At 39.8% G+C, this 17,847-nt stretch overlaps 1 protein-coding gene across 2 annotated transcripts in view; it reads left to right on the forward strand.

The window, feature by feature from the left end:
* The window catches only part of MLIP (muscular LMNA interacting protein), a 331,240-nt gene that overhangs the window by 236,950 nt on the left and 76,443 nt on the right, over nucleotides 1-17,847 (forward strand). The window lies entirely within an intron of this gene.

Below are 17,847 nucleotides of genomic sequence, written 5' to 3' on the forward strand. Positions count from 1 at the left end.
GATTTCAGAACAATTGTCACCTTTAGTAAAAGTAGTGAAAATTTCCAGCAAAGCCATTCGAAGCATTAAGGAAACAAACTCTGCCTGTGGTTTAGATATATACAAGTGCCCACGCTACACCAGTGATGTGCCCAGTGATCCGCTTCCTGTCCTTCACCTCCCATCCCTCTTTTCTCCTCAGCATCTTCCCTGTCCTTCTCATTTCTGTAATAGAGTCAAGGCTGACTTGGGTACTCACCTCCCTTCCCACTTTGGTACGTTCCCCTGCATTCTCTTGTCCTGTTATTCTGTAAACCACAGAGCTAACATTAAGCGAGAGACCCAAACTCCAGTACCCAAGCTTAAAAGTGTGTGTGTTAAGGAGGCAGGCGCGGAGTGGGAGGGAAATTGGCACAGTGGTAGGTATTGTGCTGTAATATTGTATACTTGAAACTCTGTTAGGAAAAAACCTGTAAATCTAGTTGCTTTAATGGAAAAAAAAAGTAAATAATCAGTACAGTACTTAATACTGATTTCTCCTTTTGTTGAGGGTTGTTTTGGTGCCCTGTGTCAATACCTGTCCAATCATCTTGTCATGGTCATCGGTCAGGACTATTTTTATTTATTTTTACCAAAAAGTCACTTTACAAAAGCAGGGTCTTGCTTTGAAGACAGATTCCATGAAACTGGTTGATATTTTGGTGTCTGTGTTTCTAGTGGAAGTGATGTGTCTGCATGATGACGTATGCACTTCTGCAAACAGGTTTAGATGAGTGCCAGGGTACCTGCATCGTACAGTGTAAGGACTGCTGGGCTGGGAGCCTCAAAAAACCCTCTTTCACTTTTGTCTTTGCCACTGACTCCTGGGCTGACAGTGGATAAGTCACAGTTCTCGTGCCTAGGGTCTGAATCCCCTAATTGAACAAGAAAGGCGTTTTGTAACACACTTCAAGTCTCCCTAGCACTCTGAGGCTGTGATTACTAACACAGTGAAGTGAAGGAGTTGCCATAGAAACAAATACTCAAATAACAATGAAGCCTCCCAGCTTTCCATTTTAGATGTGGAAATATTGCTATTGCTATTTTAATAGTTTGAGTAATGATATACTGATTTTTTTGAGAATAAGTGTGAAAATCAGGGATGTTTTAATATTTGCTTTTATAATTTCACTCAACACACTATACAAAACAGAGATATTAAATGTAAATGACTGAATAATCATCTAACGCCTAAAATATTTTTCTGAGTTCAAACTTACATAAATATCTTCTTGTTGTTGCTGTTGTTTTAAGGCCTCCACTGGCAGTACTCAGAGCATACTTCTGTACTCAAGAATCCCTTGGGAGAGCAGAGAGACATAGCAGTTCTGGGGACTGAGCTGAGGCCAGCTGCAGGCAAAACAAGACCCTCAATCCCCCTCCCCCCACCACACTTCTCTATCCCTTAATCAGTACCTTTATATATGAGTGTAGATCATATATTATTTTTAAAACTTCTATTATAGTTTAATATATTTATACCGATAACTATATAGTATTTTGCCACTTTTTAGATGCTTGCTATGGTGTTCTACATCTTACAAGTCTGCAGGTCATCTTGCCATCAAACTAAATGAGAGTATTTTTATTTGTTAACTGAAATATAAGGGCCGGACCACTGGTATAATGGATAGGGGAATGCTTGCCTTGCCTGTGGCTGACCCGGCTTCGATTCCCAGCCTCTCATATGTGCTCCAAGATCACTCTGAGCACAGAGCTAGGAGTAAGCCCTAGCACATGCCAGGTGTGGTCCCCAAACAAAACAAGTGAAAAAATCACAAAAAACATTGCTTAGTTCTTAACAAGACTGATTTTATTATACTGCTTGCTTCTGGCATTAATATTTTAGCTAAATCCTTTTAAAACCCTTTAAAGATAATGTATAATTATTTCACAAATTGAAATATATTAAAATGTCATTGTAGATATAAAAATAAGGGTTTTTTTTGTCTAACATAATAAATCTGTTAAAAGGGGGAAAATCTAGATATTGTTTCAAATAACTTTTTTTTAATAAACACTTTTTTATTAAAGCACCATGATTTACAAAGTTCTTCATAACTGAGTATTTTTCAGTTTGGTTATTGCAAGTTTGGGTCTCATGGTGATAGTGTTCTTGGCTCTGAGATTTATACACACACATACACACACACACACATATATATAAATATATACATATATATATCACATTATGCCACAACGCCACTGATGTTTTCAAGGCCTCTCCTCCCTGTCCCTGATCCCTCCGATTTCCCCCTCTTACTTTCCTACCTATTTATTTCCTTCTTTGACTTTCCTAGTTCACTAATCTGGGGCCAAGAGTAATCTAGGTGTCTTCCCTTTGATTCTTTGCATGCTCTTGTCCTATTATTCAAAATGCCTTATATGAATGAGATCATCCAATATCTGTCCTTCTTCTGACTTTCTTTACTTCAGTTGAGATATCCTCAACTTGAGATATCGTCAAGTTCCATCCAAGTTGCTGCGAATTTCACAGTTTTATCTTTATTACAGTTGCGTAGTATTCCTCTGTGTGTTCTTGCCACACTGTCATGATTCCCTCCTCTGCTGTTGCACACCTGGGTGGATTCCATATTCCAGCTATTGTAGTGTGTTGTCATAAATAATGGTGTGCATTTGGAATGTTTTTGTATCTTGGGGTAGATACCAAAAGTGAAATTATTGGGTTATATGCCAGCTCCATTCTTATTTTTCTGAGAAATCTCCATGTTATTTCTCATAAGGGTTAAGCCAATAACTCTCCCACCAGCAGTGGATGAGTTCATTTTTACCATATTCCTGGCAGCACAGATTGCTTTTAGATTTTACTGTTATGTGTGATTCTCACTGGTGTGAGATGATATCGCTCTGTCTTCATGATTTAGACTTTCCTGATAATGAGTGAAAATAAACAATTTTTCGGTGTCTATTGGCAATCCAGTTTTCTTTATTGGAGAAGTGTTTGTTCATTTTCTCTCCCCAATTTCTCTAACACCATTTGTTAAAGAATCTATCTTTAAGACATTCATTTATCAAGCTACATTGTTGAAAATTAGCTGATCTTAGGTCTGAGGGATTTATGTTTGAGTACTTGATTCTAAACCATTGATCAGACAGTCTATCCTTATACCAATAGCATTCTATTTTGATTATGTTAGTACAAAAGTGTATATCTACCTGAGCTCAAGAGTTCTTGAGAATCGTGTAGAAGATTTGTACACGGATAGTCTATCACTTAACATAAAAAAGGAGTGAAAGGGAAGGAAGGATCTTAAGTCAAGATGGAATCTTCAAAAGATTTCTTAATTGCTGGGCCAAGTTATTTCAATATCAATAGAGTCTATTTTAATAGGGGCTATTTTCTTTGAAAAAAAAAACTATTGGACTCTGCAAAATTGGGAAAGCAGAGCTCTTTTTTTAGTGGTGGTTTGGGAAATGTTTTAAATTACATTTGGCTTTGGCTTTTGAAGTTTCATGCCATCACAAAAGTGCTCCTTGTTGCCTGAAATGGAATATTGAATCTAGAGAACAAAAGACAATTTGAAAATAGATTTTAAAAATAAGCCATATGGCTATATCCAAGTAAAAGCAAAATGTAGATTATTGGAACTCTATAAAGAAGAGTGCTTCAACTGCAGATACTTTGTTCCCAGTTCTGAATGCCCCATGATGTGCCCTGTTCTGGTGAAGCATGACTCATTTTTCTGAGGACCCTTGAGGTCTCTGTTCTTTGGAAAATGAAGCTCTGAATACTTTTATGTAGAACTGAAATCTTCTTCAAGCTTGAAACAGTTTGTCCTTGACAGGTTTCTCCTTGACTCAAGTTAAATGCTCAAGGTTCCTTCAACTATTGCGTATGCCTTCTTAGTCATGTTCTTGCCTTTCCTTTACTCATTGAATGATTTCAGTTCAACTATTATGAGCCATGTATACACTACAAAATGTATCTTGAGCCTTGGAATGTGGTTTTTAATAATTCAAGCTCTCTCTCTCTTTCTCTCTCTCTCTACAAATGCATGCTTATTTTTATGTAACTATCATGGTAACTATAAAGCATTTTAAAAACCTCCCATTGGTTAGGTACAGCAGGTAGGGCATTTACCTTGCACACAGCCGACCCGGTGGGCCCAGGTTAGATTCCTCCATCCCTCTTGGAGAGCCCGGCAAGCAACCAAGAGTATCTTGCCTGCACGGCAAAGCCTCGCAAGCTCCCCGTGATGTATTCGATATGCCAAACACAGTATTAACAAGTCCCATAATGGAGACATTACTGGACCCACTCGAGAAAGCGATGAACAATGGGAGAACAGTGCTATACAGATATTTAGTAGCAACACTACATTATAAGTGCAAATTGTATTGCATTTTTTCTTTATAATTACCATTCTGGCGTTTTTCTTTTTTACTGTCTTATGCATTTTATCTTACTAGAGTCTCTCAGTAACTTTTTGAGCTAGAATGATAGGGGTTGTTGTTTCCCTTATTTCATTTCTTTCTTTCTTTTTTTGGGGGGATGGGGTGGGGGCGGTTTTCAGGGGATAACAGTATTGCTCAGGGCTTACTTCTGGCCCTGCACTCAGGGACCACTTCAGGCAGACTCAGGGAACCATGTGGGGTGCCCGGGATAGAACTCAGGTATGCCGCATGCAAAGCAAGTGGCTTACCCTCTCACTATCTCTCCAGCTTGTAGTTCCCTTATTATTATGACAAAAAATGCGGTGCAGATTTTAGCAATGCTTTATCAGTAGGGCCAAGACTAATTGGTAATATAAGAATCTGTTTTCCCACTCAACGTAGAAAGCCTTACTTTGCACTATAATATTATGAAGTTGAAACATTTATTTGAGGATAATAAAATGTCAGTATTTGCTCTAAGCAGAAATTAGTGTTTGTTTAAAAAATTAGTTAATAAATACTTACTAATTGAATGAGTGAATCAGCTAGATAGATAAAATTTCTTTTGCCAAATTTGACTGTTAGAATTTTTCTTTGAGTATGTATGAGCTTGTTGCTGCAGAAACTTAGAAAAACACTAAATAAAACTGCAAAATGAAAAAAAGACTCAAGGCAAATTGGTAAAAAATATTTTTTTTGGCATTTTGCATGCATCAACTCAGTAGAATTCTTGGTATTTAAGTATTCTTCATACTTGTTCTATTTGGTTGTTTCAGTTCTTTAAGAAGATACAAATAAACCATGAACATGGGACCAATTCTTTGTTTTTGTTATTTCATTACACCTCCTCAGACCCACAGTTGTAGTCAAGAGCATTTAAAAACATGCATCCTTTAGCCTAAGTTACTAATTTAGGAAAACAGTTTCTCTAAGAAGTCATTATTTTAAAATCAGCAATGGCATCTGTACATCAGTATTAGTAATTAATGTCCATGTTCATACCAGCCAGGGATTGTACCAACTTGTCATAAAATTATGTTTATAAATTCCAAAGGGCAGAAACAATGTCTATTTTTAGTGTCTAGAGTGGTAATGTTCAAATAGAAATGTGTATTTGATGAAATACAAACATAAATGACTAGCAGGCTTAGACTTGTACTTTATAGACTCACGCTCACTCTCCCACCCTCACCATGGCCCAAGGACTACATACACTATCTAATGAACTGGCTCTTCCTCACAACCAAAATAGCACTGTAGCACTGTCCTCCCATTGTTCATGGATTTGCTCAAATGGGCACCAGTAACTCTCCATTATGAGACTTGTTACTATCTTTGGCATATCAAATACGCCACGGGTAGCTTGCCAGGCTTTGCCGTGCAGGCAGGATACTCTTGGTAGCTTGCCGGGCTCTCCAAGAGGAATGGAGAAATCGAACCAGGCAAACACCCTACCTGCTGTGCTATCGCTCCAGTCCCAAAATAGAATCAAACACAGTCTCCTCAATTCCATCCCACTCTTGAATTTTTCAAGAAAGATGAAACCATTTGGTACCAAGAATTTCATTGCAAGCCAGATAGGTTCTGAGTTAAGGCACTTGCCTTGTACACTTACAGTTTGGAGTAAGAGTCCCAAATGTTACATATGGGAATATGTAACCCATCCAGGATTTTTTCCTGAACACAGAGTCAAAAGTAAGCTTTGAGCACTGTCAGGAGTAATTACCTACCCACCACTTCCCTCACCACAACACAACAAAACAAAACAAAGTCAGACTTTCATCATTTGTCACTACCACGAACAAATGGAGGAGAGATGTTTAAAATCTTAAAGAAGTAAAGAAGAGGTGTCTACCCATGACTTCAGGTAAATTTAGGACATAATAACCTCTGACTTCTCTTATCTCTAAGGGTGTTGCACCCCACCCTACTCTCTTTTTTTCTGATTTTTTTTTTTATTGGTGAAAGGCTTCATGAGGAATTCTTCCTGTGTCACACAGTAATAAAAAAGTAAGTCTAGGAAACATAAGTAGAGACCTTAAAGTGTGAATCAGCACCATTTAGACTGCATGATTGTCAATACACAGGCCTTTTCACTATTCAATTTTTTGAGCACCTACTAGATTATAGACACAGATCCAAGTGCTGATTATATGATTTGGATCCTGCTAGGGTTCATCACGGTCACGGTCCTCCCGTTGTTCATCGATTTGCTCAAGCGGGCGCAGTAACGTCTCCACCATGAGACTTGTTGTTACTGTGTTTGGCATACCGAATACGTCATGGGTAGCTCGCCAGGCTCTCCCGTGTGGGCGAAATACTCTCGGTAGCTTGCCGGCTCTCCAAGAGGGGCAGAAATGGAACTCGGGTCGGCCATGTTGGCCGCTTGTAAGGCAAATGCCCTACCACTGTGCTATCGCTCCAGCCCTGCTGATTATATGAGTACTCAAAATGATTTTTTGGTTTACACTAGAGTTTGCATTCTAGTGAAATATCAATATAGTAACACAAAAGCTGATGTCAAATAGTTTGTAAATGGGAAAAATACTGTTAGATAAGTAGGGATGACTGTTTTATCTATTTAAATAAAACATCAGGGAACATCTGTCTGATGAAATGGAATTTTTACAACAACTTGAAAGGGAGAATCTTAGAGAAGAAAATAAACTTTTCAGACAAAGCAAGGAACAAAAGAGCAAAGCTCCATGGGATTGTGTAGGTTGTAGTGGGTACGTTGTTTGTCTCGTGAGTATCCAACACTGGTCTGATCTTCGGCACCACATATGGTCTCAAGCCCAGCCAGAGCAATCTCAGTGTAGGCCCAGGAGTAAGCTCTGAGCATTTTCCAGTTTTTTCCCCTAACTACCTACCCCCAAAGTAAAAAGTTCCAGAAATAAGAATGAAATAAATGGAGAGGGTGAGAGTAAGAGGAGTTGAAAGGGACAGAGGGAGAGGGAAGATCTGAAAGAGAGCAGCTGGTTGGTAACAGGAAAGATGAGGTCGCAGAGCTCCTGAGAGGCTCACCTCCTCTCACCTCACAGGACGCCAAAGCTTTCCACTGCTACAAACGGTCTTGAAAGTGTTTTGAAAGTGAGGTGAGGCATTACAGATCCTTGAGAGGACCCCCATGGCATGATTTATACTGTGATTGTCCTATTATTACTTAAATGTGTAAATGAGCTTTCTGAAAAAAAAATAAAAGAATTTTATCTTACTCATTTCTATGGACTCGAAAGTTCTTCAGAATCTTTAGAACTTTAGACTTAAGCTAGACCTGAACTGGCATGAACCAGAGAACATCTGATGGGAGTGAGTTTTAAAGATTCAAAACAATGTTTGTTTTTCTGTTACATACTCAAAAATTTTTAAAAAATGTTATGTACATATTAAGCATGCACTTTAACCTCTAAGCTATCATACTACCATTCTGGCCACCTATTATGACTTTTCTAACTTGATTAATTTCCTTTATTTCTCCTTGGGCACAAACAGCAAATCATATTTGGCAGAATTAGTGAACAAAGCCTCTGCAGTTTCGTCAGGGAGCCGGGCAGCACATCCCTTTCCTGCGCCTGGTGTTCATGCCCCTTTTCCCACAGCGCTGGACCCCCCACCACTAGGCAGCCAGAGGAGACTTGGGCGAACACCTGCTCGAGTTCAGCTGGACCTCCCAACCACCACTTCAGGGCCCCACCCTCCTCTGCAGGTTCCTAGGTCAGTGCATCCCTGGGACCAGCTGGGGACTTGACCTCCACATAGGGGTGTGGCCTCTCCAAAGTGGGCGTGGCCTTCTCTGGGGCAGGCAGCCACTCACGAGTTATATTTTCCACTCTCAGCACTCTAGACTCACATCCCAGCCTTTATCACCTAATTCTGTGGAAAAAATCCTGGCCACCTCAACTACAATACAACAATAATCCACTGGACTACACCAAATTCTAACAAAAGAGCAGTATGCAAGAAGCTGTACAAGCCCAATATTAAAGAGCACCTCCACCAATGGTTCACTAGATGCCTGTCACAAATCAAAGAAAAATGCCTGAGAGGAAGGTCAGATTCTAGAAAGGGAGAAGGATAACCACCATCGACCGACCTTATCCAGAGTCCTTTCCCATGATAAGAGGGAACAGTGATAGTGAATTCCAAGGTTTTACCTCTAGACAACCACAACAGCATGAAGAAAAAGTGTAAATCTCCACTACAAGGAGAGGACGAAAAAAGAGTCCTGAGTCCTCAAATGGAGTTATCCATAAATATGCTCTTCTGATGAAGAATTCTGAGATGAAATGCTGAGGATTTCCAAGGAACTACTCAAAGAACCAATGGAAGAGATGTCCAGAAAGTTAAAGGGAGAAATGAAAGAAACAGTAGAACAGATATTCGAGAAAATACAGGAAGAAATGAGAGTAGAAATAAAAAAGCTACAAAAAGAAGTGTCATAAATAAAGGATTCGGTAGATGAAAATAAAAACTCAGCAGGTGCCCTCAGCAGCAGAATGAATACAGCTGAAGACAAGATCTGTGAGCTTGAAATGAGCAAAAGAAATCACATAGGGAACAACAAACAGTGGGAAAAAGACCTCAAAATAGCTCTAAGGAGAATCAGGGACCTAGGGGATGACACCAAGAGGAACAACATTAGCATCATCAGAGTACCAGAAGGACAGGGAGGCAACCCCAGTGAAAAGTCACAGTCAAAGAAATCATTGCTGAAAAGTTCCCAGAGTTAAAGAATGCAGATATCCACATCCAAGGAGCCAGGAGAGTGCCAGCTAAAGGAGTAAAAGTAAAAGTAAAGTAAAGGCCCTCCCGTTGATCGTCGATTTGCTCGAGCGGGCCCAGTAACGTCTCCATTGGAGACTTTGTTGTTACTGTGTCTGGCATATCGAATACTCTCGGTAGCTTGCCAGGCTCTCCGAGAGGGGCGGAGGAATCGAACTCAGGTCGGCCATGTTGGCCGCATGTAAGGCGAACGCCCTACCCGCTGTGCTATCGCTCCAGCTAAAGGAGACCCGAATAAAAACACTCCAAGGCATATCAAGTCAGAACGATGGATGCCGTGGATAGAGACACAATACTGCAAGCAGCAAGGTCAAAGAAGGAAATCACATACAAAGGAGAACCCCTTACATGTACAGCAGACCTATCAGAAAAAAAACCCTCTAAGCCCAAAGACAATGATGGGATATAGTGAAAAACTCAATGAACTGAACGCCTCACCAAGAATACTTTATCCAGTCAAAGTCTCACTCAAACTCGATGGAATTATACACCATTTTGTAGATAAACAACAGCTCAGGAACTTCATAGACTCAAAGCCAAATCTAAAAGAAGGATTAAAGGGGCTCCTTTAGGATAAGATGGAAAACACTTATGAACACAACCGCCTCCTACAGAAAGATGGCACACAACCCCATGACAATAATCTCTCTCAATGTCAATGGTCTAAATGCACCAATCAAGAGACACAGAGTGGCAAAATGGATCCAGAAACTGATTCTGCTATCTAAAAGAAACTCATCTGAAAGTCAGAGCAAACACAGACTCAAAGTTAAAGGATGGAAAACAATCCTGCAAGCAAACAGTTCCCTCAAAAGAGCTGGGGTGGCCATACTAGTATCCCACAACATAGATTTCAGGTTGAAAAAGATTAGAAGGGACAACAAAGGCCATTTTCTATTTATCAAGGGATACGTACAACAGGAAGAAATCACACTCTTAAATGTATACTCGCCTAATGAGGAACCAGCTAAATACTTAAAACAATTGCTAACAGATTGTAAGGAGGACATTGCCAGCAACACAATAGTAGCCAGAGACTTCAACATTGCCTTATCATTTCTGGATAGATCAGCAAGAGCAAAACTCAACAAGAAAACATAGGCTTTGAAGGAAGAAATAGAATAGAGAGGGCTAATAGACCTATATAAGACTTTACACCCCCCAAAGAAAGAATACACATACTTCTCCAGTGCACATGGAACATTTTCCAAAATAGACCATGTGCTAGGCCACAAAACATACCTCAATAGAATCAGGAAGATAGAAGTGGCATCAAAAATCTTTTCAGACCATGATGTGCTGAAGATAGAAGCGAATCACACAAAGACACCGATAAACAAATCAAACACCTGGAAATTAAACAACTCAATGTTGAACAGTGATGGATAGAATCTGGAGTTCCGACATCCATTGATGATCAAGAATCAGGGACGCTGTCTCATTTGCCAAGGTGTCAAAAATCAGATGGGCTGGTCACGTAATGAGATTTAAAGATGACCGCTGGACTAGAGCTGTTACCGACTGGATTCCACGGGATGTCAAAAGACCGCGTGGCCGCCCACCTCTCAGATGGTCAGACTTCTTCGTGAAGATCAAGAACGATCGGTTTGAGGCTCTTCATGTTCCCAGAGCTAACAGATGCCATTGGGCTACACTAGCACGCAACAGGGACAAATGGAGACGTTACTGGCGCCTGCTCGAGCAAATCGACGACTAACGGGAAGTTAAGTGATTAAGTTATTAATGTTGAACAGTGAGTGGGTCAAGAAGGAAGTCAAGGACGAAATCAAAAGATACATGGAAACAAATGTGAAGAAGACTCGAGCTACCATAACTTATGGAATGTAGCTAAAGCCGTGCTAAGAGGAAAATTTTTAGCGTTGCAAGCATTCCTAAGGAAGGAAGAAAGGGCCTACATAGATAACCTAACCTCACAGCTCAATATATTAGAAAAAGACCAAAAAAGAAACCCAAATTTGGCTGAAGGAAAGAAATAATAAAACTTAGGACAGAAATTAAAGACATGGAAACCCAAAAAACAATCCGAAAAGTCAATGAAACTAAGAGCTGGTCCATTGAGAAAATAAACAAGATTGATAAACCACTAGCAAGACTCACAAAGAAAGAGAGAGAGAACCTGAATAAGCCGAGTATAAAATGAAAAAGGGGACATCACAACAGAAACCAATAAAATTCAAAAGATTATCAGAGACTACTTGGAGAGTCTGTATGCCATGAAACAAGAGAACCTAGAAGAAATGGATGAATTCTGGATTCCTACAATCTACCAAGAGCGAACCAATAAGATTTGGAATACCTGAGCAGACTCACTCATATCAAAGAAATCGAAACCGTAATTGAAAGTTTTCCCCAAAACAAAAGCCCAGGCCCAGATGGATTCACTAGCTAATTGTTCCAAACATTTAAAGAAGACCTTTTGCCAGTTTTCCTCAAGCTTTTCCAGGAAATTGAAAAAACAGGAACTTTTACAAACAGGTTCTATGAGGCACATATCTCCCTAATACCCAAAGCAAACAAAGACACCACCAACAAATAAAACAACAGGCCAATATCCCTGATGAACATGGATGTGAAGATCCTCAACAAAATATTAGCAAATAGAATCCAACAACTCATCAAAATGACCATACACCATAACCAAGTGGGATTCATCCCGGGGATGCAAGGATGGTTTAACATTCAGAAATCAATCAACATAGTCCATCATATCAACAAAAGTTGATGTTGGCATATGATGGCAGGGAGGTTCCTGCCCCCGAACCTGGCTGTCCTCACCGGGGCCCTTTGGAGCAGGGCGGATTGAGTTTCTGCTCTGAGCAGATCCCCAACAGCTGAAGAGCTCTGGGACCCAGCCAAAGCCATGCTGAGACCATTTTTCACACGTTTGGATGAGGAACCAGCAGAGGAACCCAGGTGTGCAGGACCCGAGGCTGAGATCTCTAAGCCTGCTCGGTTCAGGACTGGTCCTCCTCCACCCAGCTCCCCCATCTTCCAGTAGCTAGACAGTTACACCCACGAACTACCGTGTAACCCCATCAACGGCCAGGATCCAGAGACTCTAAAACAAACTCTCGGAAGCACGTGGCCGCATTTGTTGCCACACGACCGCTTTTTCCCTAGTTCTCACTCTCAGAGAACCCAGCAGGCTACTGAGAATATCATACCCGCCTATATGCCTCTTGGATAGCCTGGCAAGCTACTGAGAGTATCCCGCCCGCATGACAGAGCCTGACAAGCTAACCATGGCGTACTTGATATGTCAAAAACAGTAACAATGAATGGTCCTCATTCCCCTGATCCTGAAGGCGCCCCCAATATGTCATCAGGCTAGGCTACAGTAGCACGTGACAGGGACGAATGGGCCCGGTTGAGCGAATTGGTGAACAATGGGGTGATAGTGATAGTGATAGATCAACTAAAGTAAAAATAAAAACCATATGATCATATCAATAGATGCAGAGAAAGATATTGACAAAATACAGCACCTTTTGATGATGAAAAATCTCACCAAAATGGGTTTTGAAGGAACTTTTCTCAAGATAGTCAAAGCCATCCACAACAAATGCATGGCAAGCATTATCCTTAATGGGGAAAAAGTAAGGGCCTTCCCTCTAAGATCAGGCACAAGACAAGGATGCCCATTCTCGCCACTTCTGTTCAATGTAGTACTGGAAATAATTACAATATCAGTTAAGTAAGAAAAAGATATTAAGGGCATTCAGATAAGAAAGGAAGAAATAAAGCTCTCACTATTCACAGATGATATGATACTACATCTCTAGAACCCTAAATCCTCTAGCAAGAAACTCCTAGAAACAATTCACTTATACAGTAAAGTTGCAGACTGTAAAATTAATGCCCAAAAATCCATGGCCTTCTTATAAGCAAATAATGAGACAGAGGAAAGTGACAGGAAAAAAAAATCCCTTTCACAATTGTGCCCCAGAAAATCAAATACCTTGGAATCAGCCTAACTAAAGAGGTAAAGAATCTCTACAATGAAAACTACAAAATGCTACTCCATGAAATAAAAGAGGACACGAGGAAATGGAAACATATCCCCTGCTCATGGATAGGAAGAATTAACGTTGTCAAAATGACAATACTCCCCAAAGCATTACAGATTCAATGTGATCCCTATAAGGATATCCATGAAATTCTTCAAAGAATTAGCTCAAGCACTCCTGAAATTCATAGGGAGCAACAAATGCCCACGAATAGCTAAAGCAATTCTTGGGAAAAATACGTGGGGAGGCATTACCCTCCCCAACATCAAACTCTACTACTAAGCTGTAATAATTAAAACAGCATGGTACTGGAAAAAAAGCCAGGGCTATGGACCAATGCAACAGGGTGGAATATCCCTATACACAACCCCAAATGTATGAACATCTAATCTTTGATAAGGGAGCAAGAAATGTGAAGTGGAGCAAGGAAAGCCTTTTCAACAAATGGTGATGGCAAACTGGACAACCACATGCAAAAAAATAGGTTTAGACTTCGACCTAACACCATGAACAAAAGTCAGATCAAAATGGTTTAAAGATCTCAACATCAGGCCAAAATCCATAAGGTACATCGAAGACAAGGTCAGCAAAAGCTTTCATGATATTGAGGCTAACGGTATCTTCAAAGATGACACTCCACTGACCATCCAAGTGGAAAGAGAGATAAACAAATGGGACTATGTTAAATTAAGAAGCTTCTGCACCTCAAAAGATACAGTGACCAGAATACAAAGACAATCCACAGAATGGGAAAGGATATTCACCCAATACCCATTCAACAAGAGGTTGATATCAAGCATATACAAAGCACTGGTTGAACTCCACAAGAAGAAAACATCCAAACCCATCAAAAAGTACTTGGATGAAATAAACAGAAACTTTCTCAAAGAAGAAATCCAAATGGCTAAAGGGCACATGAGAAAATGCTCTACATCACTAATCATCAGGGAGATGCAGATCAAAACAACAATGAGATATCATCTCATACCACAGAGACTGGCCCACATCCAAAAGAACAAAAGCAACTGGTGTTGGCACGGATGTGGCGAGAAAAAGACCCTCCTTCACTGCTGGTGGGAATGCCAACTGGTTCAGCCCTTTTGAAAAACAGTATGGACGATTCTCCAAAAATTAGAAATTGAGCTCCTATTTGACCCAGCAATACCAGTCCTGGGAATATATCCCGGAGAGACAAAAAAGTATAGTAGAAATGACATCTGCACTTCTATGTTCATTGCTGCACTGTTCACAATAGCCAAAATCTGGAGAAAAAAAAAAACCCAAGTGCCCGAGAACAGATGACTGGTTAAAGAAATTTTTGTACATCTATACACTGGAGTAGTTACAGCTGTTAGAAAAGATGGAGTCATGAAATTTACATACAAGTGGTTCTACTTGGAAAGTATCATGCTAAGTGAAATGAGTCAGAAAGAGAGGGACAGACATTGAAAGATTGCATTCATCTGGGGAATATAAAGTAGCAAAATAGGAGACTATCATCCAAGAATAGTTGAGATAAGTACCAGGAAGTTCACTCCATGTCTTGAAGGCCAGCCGCACATGCTAGTGGAAAGGGCAGCTCAGATAGGGAAGGGAACACCAAATAAAGGGTGTTGTGAGAATCCTCCCAGGAAGGGAGATGCATGCTGAAAGTAGACTATAGACCGAACACGATTGCCACTCAATGCCTCTTTTGCAAACCTCAGCAACCAAAAGGAGAGAGAGAACAAAAGGGAATGCCCTGCCACAGAGATGGGATGGAATGAAGGAGGTTCTGGATGGGAGGGATATTGGGGTCATTGGGGATTGAGAATGGGCACTGGTGGAGGGATGGGTACCCAATAATTGTATAACTGAAACCCAAGCACCAAATCTTGTAATGTCCACAACTGGACCTCATGGTGTTTCACTAATAAAATTATTTAAAAAAAATTAGTAACAAAAATTTACTTGAAACCTGAAAATAGTGGTTATCTATGAGGACAAAAGCAGTGTAGATCAGAAATCAATAATGGCTTACCCTTTTAAATGTCTTTTTATGACAGCAGAAGTTAAAGATTAAGTATATGTCACTGGATGGTAGAGCAAGGTAGAACTATCTTTAGGAGTGGAACACAACATTGATGTGTTGAGTTTTAATTGAGGGCTTTTCAGTTGGGTGATTTTTGGGGGTCGGTAGGGAGTCCAATCCGGTGATGCTCAGGGGTTGCTCCTGGCTCTGCACTCAGGAATTACTCCTGGCAGTGCTGAATTTGGGCCAATCACGTACAAGAAAGTACCCAACTCACTATTATAATATCACTCCGACCCCAAGTGCCTTTAAGTTTTTAATATGCACATGAATCCTTTTTGAAATTTGTAATATGTAACTTCTCTTTCAGTAGGTCTGGGGTGGGATCTGAGACCTAGTATTTCTAACAGGTTTTCAAGTAATACTGTTTCTGGTATACAGATCCCATTTTGAATAGCAAGGTATGAGCAGTCATATTCGTCAGATGTGGTCATTAGTGTACTTGTATGTTGTAATGCACTCTTTAGCAAACATAGATCATGCAACTATTTGGTACTGAAAAGCAAGGTATTGGGAAGAACAGAGGGAAGTTACTAATATTCCAAGAGAATTTCTGCCAGTAGTAGATCCAATTTCTTTTTTTTTTTCTGTTTTGACTTTTGGACCATACCTAGTGGTACTCAGGGTTCACTCCTGGCTCTGTAATCAGAGATAACTTCTGGTTGGGGTTAGACAACCATATGGAATACTGGGGGTTGAACCTGGGTCAGCAGGGTTTGAGGCAAGTGCCCTATCTGGTTTACTGTTTGTCCTGTCTGCCTTCATCTATATGCTTTCTTATACATATTGTGAGATTCTTAATTTGAGTGACTTACTTAAATATGCCTATGCAAGTTTTATACAGTAGCTCTTTAGGCTATAATTTCCAGGAGGGCAGGCTGGTAAATAGAAAATGTAGCATCACTAATTATTATTCAAGGACACAATCATTGGTTAGCATTATGACAAAATTGGCAGAAGGTCTGGACAGATTGAGTGGCCTTTTCAAGGTCATGCAGTCTATTAACAATATTGCAAGCACCACAGTCTATGTACTTTATGCTCCCTTAACGCCACTATCATGCTTCCCCTGGGAGTCGAATTGTAATGAATTTCAGATATCAATATGCATTTGAATGTCTTCTCCATGCGACCTATAGAATTTTAGGAAGAGGGAGTGAGTGGCTAGGTGTGGGATATGTGTATAGATGAAGCAAGGACATATAGGTGCTAATATTTGGAGAAATCTTAGGTTTAATAGTGGTTCAGGAATGGTCCTTTGGTAAGAACATTTATACCACATTAAAAATAAGTTGTATTTAATAAGATTAATGAAAAGGAAAGTAAAATCATGCAGAATGAGGTAAAGATAGCCAAAATCAATGTCAAGGCAACTGGCATTGAAAAAAAAATCAGTGAATATAAAGAGATACAAACTTTATAAATTGAAGACTTTGTATTTCGGATCAAAAAGGTTATTGAGAAGTGGATGTTTAAAAATCATTTCAAGGTTTTTTTTTATGAGAACCAGAGTACAGCAAACAGATAAGATGCCTGCTTTGCACATGGTTGAACTGGCTTCAATTCCTGGCACCCTATATCGTTCCCCTGTCTTCTAAGAATAGTTCCAGAGCATGGAGCCTGGAATAAGCTCTGAACACTGCTGGGTGTGGCTCAAAACAAGAAGAAAAAAAAACATTATATGCTTCTTATTTTTATTCTCTCAAGTAAGCATTGAACTAATTAACATCATGAAAGTAAATGATTAGACGAGACCTGGAATTAAAAATTGATATCTTTTATTATCTTCATAACTTTGGTATATGAGCTGTTCTCTTTAAGCTTTTCACAGAGTTATTTGTAAGGACTTGATGAGCTAGTCTATATAAAATATCTGGTCCCATATAAGTTAGATAAAATATCAGCAAATATAGGAGAAAGGTAGAATCATCAGTTTCAAAAAATGCCAAGGGTTCTGGGGCTGGAGTGGGGAGGACTTTTGCCTTTCCCGGCATCCCATATGGTCCCTGAACACCGCTAGGAGTAGTTCTTGAATGCAGAGCGAGGAGTAACCCCTGAGCATCGCCGGGTGTGACCCGAAACACAAAACAAAATACCAAGGGTTTTGAAACTCTTTTTATAGTTTGTAGAATGGCATGAGCAAAAAGAGATTTCCCTGATTGCAGTTATCCGTATTTGCCAGGGTTAATCATGGTTCATGACTAGTCTGTGTGGTTCCAAATTCAAGAAACTTGGCTTTGGTTTCCAGACGAGAGACAACTGGATGTGGAACATATGGTTAAAGTTTATAGGATGAGAAATGTGAATATTGTCAAATAAAACTCTGTCTAGTTTTATTTGCCTGGAGTTATATGTCACATCTAGATATATTGACTGCTGTGTTAAGGTGCAGAAGCAAAAACGGGACATAGGAGATAAGTGATAAATATAAGAATCAGAGAAACTATCATAAAACATGTAAGAAACAATATCAAAACATACTAAACAAACTAGAATGAAAAAATGTCAGAGATTTCAGGGAGTCCAAGTCTTAAAAATACTTGTCAAATAGAG

The sequence above is a fragment of the Sorex fumeus genome, unplaced genomic scaffold, assembly GCF_029834395.1.
Source record: "Sorex fumeus unplaced genomic scaffold, SorFum_2.1 ptg000033l, whole genome shotgun sequence".
NCBI classification, from domain to species: Eukaryota; Metazoa; Chordata; class Mammalia; order Eulipotyphla; family Soricidae; genus Sorex; species Sorex fumeus.